Below are 6,250 nucleotides of genomic sequence, written 5' to 3' on the forward strand. Positions count from 1 at the left end.
GAGAGAGAGAGAGAGAGAGAGAGAGAGAGAGAGAGAAGCCAAAGAAGAGAGACACGGAAAGAATTTCCATACTTCTATGTTGACAGAAACAGCACAGAGCACCATAGCCAGAGCAGTACTACCAGGAGAGACCATGATAACTAATCCCAAATTACATCACAATGCTGTTGCAAGACGGAGAATATGGTTCTGACACAAAGACAAAAGTGCCAATCAGTGACACAGCAGAGGACCCAGGAATGATCCTACACAGCTATGGCTATGTGAATTTTGATGAACTTGTTAAAGCTCATGGTTGGGAGGATGCATAGAAGACAGATTTCAACAATGGAAATGATTACAAAGTGCTTATACCTTCAGAAAAATGCAATCAAGTCTAAACCTTTCACTTTGTAATGTGATATGAAAATCAATTCAAAGTGAGCCAAAGACCTTAATTTAAAACCTGATATGCCAAAACCTCTGGAGGAAAACACAGGGAACACACTTCGTGATGTAGGTATAGGTGTAGGTAGGAATTTTCTGATTTGGACTTCAGTAGCATAGGTACCAAGAATTAGTAAATTAGACTCTATGAAATATAAGTTTCTGCACTCTAACAAAAGCCAGCAGCAGACTGAACCGACAGCTTACAGGATGGGAGAATAAGCTGCCAGCTTTGCTTCAGACAGGGAAGCTAATTTTATCTTGACAACTAGTGATGACTTGCATATTCTGCTGTGGTTAGGTTCATGAGTGCAGGCCAATGGAGAGCCCTGGTTGCTAATATTCCTCTCAGTTTATTACAAAAGATGAGGAACTAGAAAGTGTAACTATGGGTTTTCCCACCCACACTCCAGTTCCTGAATAATGACTAGGGGACTTTTTACTTATTGATGAATACCTAGGCCAACCTCTTCTTAGTTTCGGAGGTATGCTGAAAGTTGTTGGATTTTGTTTTTCACTATACCCAGTTGATTGACATAGAAGCTGCATTCCTTTTGGAGGAAGAGACAAAGGCCACCTGTTCCAGCTGTGTCACTTAGATTGTAGCATTAACAACTAGAACAGCAAAAATTAAACACAAAAGACCAGCCTTCAGATCAGCAAATAGGCCAAGCAACAGACTGTTTTCAAAGAAGAAATATAAACAGCTAGTAAGTATTTTAGAAAACTCTTCAATGTCCCCAGCCATTGTGGAAATGTTTCTTCAGGCTAGTGTTTCTCCCATGAAATCTTATGGGGACATTTTTTTGTTTGTTTGTTTGTTTCATTTTGTCTTTTAAATTTCTCTTCCTTTATCAGTTTTTTCTTTTCTTTTTTTCTCTTTCTTTCTTTCTTTTTTTCTTTTTTTGTGGAATTATTTTACGCCTTCTGTTGTTTCCTGGGCATCAGCATTTCCTCACACATTCCTCACACATCTTTAAATTTCCAGCCAGTATTTTTATTATTTGGCTAAGGAACCTTTTGCCCTCTGTCTTCTAGCCCTTTAAAAATTCTCCATCTCTATTTAATTTTTCCTTCCACATAGGAGGTTTCTACTATGACTTTCTTTTTACTATTTTGTCTTATAAATAAATCATTTCATCATATAATTTATCTGTTCTCATCTTGATTTCCTTAATCTTTGTGTGTGTGTGTGTGTGTGTGTGTGTGTGTGTGTGTGTGTGAAATTCTGAACCACCATGCTCTGACAGGTTGAAGGAATGTTCAGACATCCCTGAAACAGCAACCCCTTGTTTTGCTTTCTGTATGAATGTTTAGCAGCCTTGGCAAATTGAATTTCAGATTTAAGCAAAACAAAACAAAACATTGGCTAATTACAGAGCAGTGTACATGCCATCAGTTGGGGGCCCCTGAAGGAGTAACAACCAGAAACGAAATGAACCACAAAAAGGCAAGAATGAAAAGTTGGTACAATTGGACTTGATCAGTCAGAGTGGAGCAAAACTTCTAGAGAATATGACCCGTAGTTGAATTTTCTTGTAGAACATTTCAAGGGCAGATCTGGGTGGGCAGGAGTCTCCGCATGACAATTCTTGTAACAAAGCTTCAGGGATGGATATATTGGAATTTCCTTGCAAAATATCCCACCACAGCAAAGTACCTGAGACCTCTATCATAAGAATGAAGTCTACTAGGCTGGAGAGATGGTTCAGAGGTTAAGAATGAATTTTACTGACTGGCAAACAGTCCTTAGGGCTAGGACCTAGAGAAAGCATGACCATGGATTCTATTAATGGTGGATAGAAAGTACACAGGGCCACTTTTACAATGATGAATTCTATTCACTGAGAGAGAAAGCACAGGTTTAGAGCTTTAAGGGTCCTCAGGATTTGGGGGAAATTCAGATGGAGGCTCACCAGTTTATTAGACCAAGTTCACTCCAGCACCCCAGGTGACCAGGCATTATTCTTCCTTCCATTGAAGAAAACCTTCCTATATGCTTAATAACTCTGTTTTTTTCCCAATGCTTACTCTATGCTGTGTTTCCTATAGCCACCCACCTTTTGTCTGGAAATGACATTCTTTCTATTCTAGAAGTTGCTAAGTCAGCTGGGTTGGCTGTCCAGGGAGCCTCAGAAACCTGTCTGCTTCTGTTTTCCCGGTGCTGGGAGTGCACAGATTTCTACATCAGTCTGTCTTCTGGGAACAGGCTTACACGGAAAGCATTCTGTCAGTCTAACTAGTCCCCATAGTGTTGGAACACTGTGCAAGGATGAAGCTGTGTGGGGAGAATTCTGAGTGCTTGTGAGAAAACTCTAAAAAAAAACAAAACAAAAACAAGACAAGAGTCTTGTGACCAGCCAGGCGGTAGTGGCACACGCCTTTAATCCCAGCACTTGGGAGGCAGAGGCAGGCAGATTTCTGAGTTCGAGGCCAGCCTGGTCTACAGAGTGAGTTCCAGGACAGCCAGGGCTACAGAGAGAAACCCTGTCTCAAAAAACCAACCAAACAAACAAAAAAAGAGTCTTGTGACCTCAGTTTTTATAAACCGTGGAATTGTTCTTGGAATGTGCTTTTGTGCCCCTTCCACGTGGAGCAGATAAGAGTGAGAATACTTCAGATTGTTTGTTACAACTGAATATTGTTATTTGTTTCTACGCTTCTATAGAAAAAGATGTTTTCACCAAGTTGTGCAGCTTATTCACCATGTGTGCCTTTGTGATTGGACACTTTACTCATGTGACCCCTCTTAACCATTGGAGTATAAATTGTCTGATTCCTTGAGAAAAGTTGGTATTGCATGAGACTTTAGTCTGCCTCATTTATCGGCTCCATCCTCCCAGGTCTGCCTCTACAACAAAACACCCTAGTCCTCATTTATTTCTCTGCTAAAACGTAATAATTTACATTGGCGTTTTAAAAGTAATTTCATAACCCTTGCTAGATGTAGTGGTTTAAATGAAAAATGACTCCCATAGACTCATAGGGCGTGGTACTATTAGAAGGTGTTTCTTTGTTGGAGTAGGTATGGGCTTGTTGGAAGAGGTGTGTCACTGGATATGGACTTTTTAAGATTTCAGATGTTAAACCTGGCCTGCTTGCTCCTTCCCTTTCTTCCTCCCTCCCTCCCTCTCTCCCTCTTTCCCTCCCTTTCCCCCTCCATCCCTCCTTCCCTCTCTCCTCTTTCTTCCTGATGCCTGTGGATTCATATGTAGAACTCTCAGCTATATCTCCAACACCATGGCTACCTGTGTGCTGCCATGCTTCCTGCCATGATGAAAATGGACTAAACCTCTGAACCTGTAAGTCAGCCCCAGTTAAATGCCTTTCTTTATAAGAGTTATCTGTGGTTTTGACGTCTCTTTACAGCAATAGAAACCCTATCTAAGATACTAGGCTAGCAATATGTACACTTCAGAATATATACATGGCTATAGAGAAATAGATACTGATATAGACAGATTGGTGGATCAATACTTATGTCTGTCCCAAATAGGCATGGGGCACATGTTTCTTTGGATTTGTAACATTAAACTAACCTTGTTGATGGAATCAGCAACCAGGTCCTCTCCTTTGTGCTACAAAGAAAAAAAAAAAAAAAAAGATTAAAAGTAACCACATTTGCATCCTTCCTGGAGAATCAATCTGAAAACCGAAAGCTAATTCAGTCTGTCCTCAGAGAAGACTGGAGAAAGCCTGCCCTCTGCTGGTGGAGAGTTGGAGGCGGCGCGTGTAGAGAACACTTCATCCGGGTCCTGTTCCCATTAGTATCAGACATCAGCCAAACTCTGTGATCCAGGAGTACAGATTCATGATGTGGGTTTCTAACTTCTCCAGATCCTTGGAGCTGCCACCTCCCACCCAGCAGTGCCGCATCTGCCTCGCTCCCTCACCACTCTGATTCAGCCTTCCCAGCAGCATCTTGAATTTACGACTGTACTCCCCAACGGTTTAGTCCTTCCAGATCCCATCATTTTTGTTTAGGATTGAATTTTAGTAAAGTCTGGTCTACTCTATCAGTTTTTGTTGTTGTTGTTGTTGTAGAAGTGTAACTTTAATTTCTTCAAAGCTTATTTTTAATGATGGTTCTTAAATGTTTTAGCACACCATCCACTAGAGATAGTGGAAAAGAAAGAATACGGAGAAGTGGACCTGTTTAGAAATGGTTCTTTGGAGCAAATCCTGTCTGCCTTGTCAGGAAATCAGTAGTTCAGTTCACAGGTCCACTATGCCGCTCTTGACAAAGGGAAGAGCAGTAAAGAGTGAAGACCAACAAGGGCTGCACAGCTGGCATTACCAGCAAGCCCCAAGCTTAGCCAAGCCAAGCCTCTAATTCCTCTCATAGCCCACTGAGTCCTGTTTATACTCCTTCCAAGCATCAAGTGTACTCCATGTGTCTTGCCTCAGTATTCCAGTCTGTCTCAGCAAAACTCCATGTGAGTCTGTATCAACTGACATCACTTTGCCAATCAACCAAGTCCGCAGAAGCTGCAAGGAGCCATAGCATATCACCAGAATATGGTGTATTTCTCTTTATGGAGTCCTAATAAATGAAGTTAACTACACACTGTAAGGCTCACCGATACATGCCTATCATTATTGAAGAATCCTTCATCACTTGTCCTTTCATGTGCTTGCTTTAGCAGAAAATCTTCTTACCTGTGTCCACCTCAGTGAAACATTCCTTCATATGTTTGCCCCAGCTAAACACCATCCATCATAACTGACTTTCCAAAGAACTCTTAAGTTTCCACTTCAGAGAAATCCTTTATATTTTCTCATAAAACGGTCCTGTATTGTATCTGAATAAACTAGTAATTTTTCTTATAGCCTGGCTATTACCTTTTCTTTCTGGAAATTGAAAGGAGTCTTTTAATGGAACTAGAGGAAACATTTTAACTAATTAAAGACTTGATCCTATGTATTAGTCTTATGGTTACTTCACTGCAGACTGGGGCATTTAACTCAAAGGCATGCCAAAGCCCAACCCCCAAATGTACATATCCAAATAATTTAAATATAGCACAAGGAAGTCCTTTACTAGCCATTTACAACTTGTCTTATTTACATATCCCAAGGAAGGAATCCAACATCTGGTAACCATAGATACCACAGGGAAGACCAATGCTGAGCTATAAAAGGCTACAAGCCACTGCAACTCTTTGGAGCTTTCCACACTATTCTCACAGTGCTGCTGTGGGGCATCACTTAGATGCCTGACTCCAAGCTGCCTCTCTGATGTGCCCATCTGTAGCCGTCACTGGCTACATGAACTGGGTTCCCTGAATGGAGAGATGGGGCCGCATGGGAGGACAGTGAGAGAAGAATAAAAATAAGACCAAGACAAGGTTCTGATCAAGGCCCAATATTTCCTTAGGAGTCTGAGTATACATAGAGAGAGGACCCATCCCCCTCAATGCCAATGCCTCATCAGCGTCTTGTTGGTTGTCAGGAACTTGTCGGGCAGACAGGCTCAGTAAGTCAGCAGGTGGCAGCTTCTTTCAGGAAGCTGCAGATGTGGCAGACAATAGACTTCTCCTAGGTCGGGCGACAGTGGCAGAGCAAGGTCTGAATCAGCCTGCTCCAGGCTGCGGGGAGGGCACACCCATCTCCACACCTGTCCAGGAGGATTAGAAAGGCATCACACGTGCTGTGAATTGCCTTCTCCTTTCAGGAGCTCATCTGCCCAGGCTTCTCCCAAATAAGCTGTGTGTTAGCGCCACCTCGTGGTCATCAAGTAAACCCCAGAACTCACTATGCAACTTAAATAGATTAAAAAACAAAACAGTTAAACATTTCACTACTGCTTTTTAAGATTAATTAG

Source organism: Mastomys coucha, unplaced genomic scaffold (assembly GCF_008632895.1).
Source record: "Mastomys coucha isolate ucsf_1 unplaced genomic scaffold, UCSF_Mcou_1 pScaffold22, whole genome shotgun sequence".
NCBI classification, from domain to species: Eukaryota; Metazoa; Chordata; class Mammalia; order Rodentia; family Muridae; genus Mastomys; species Mastomys coucha.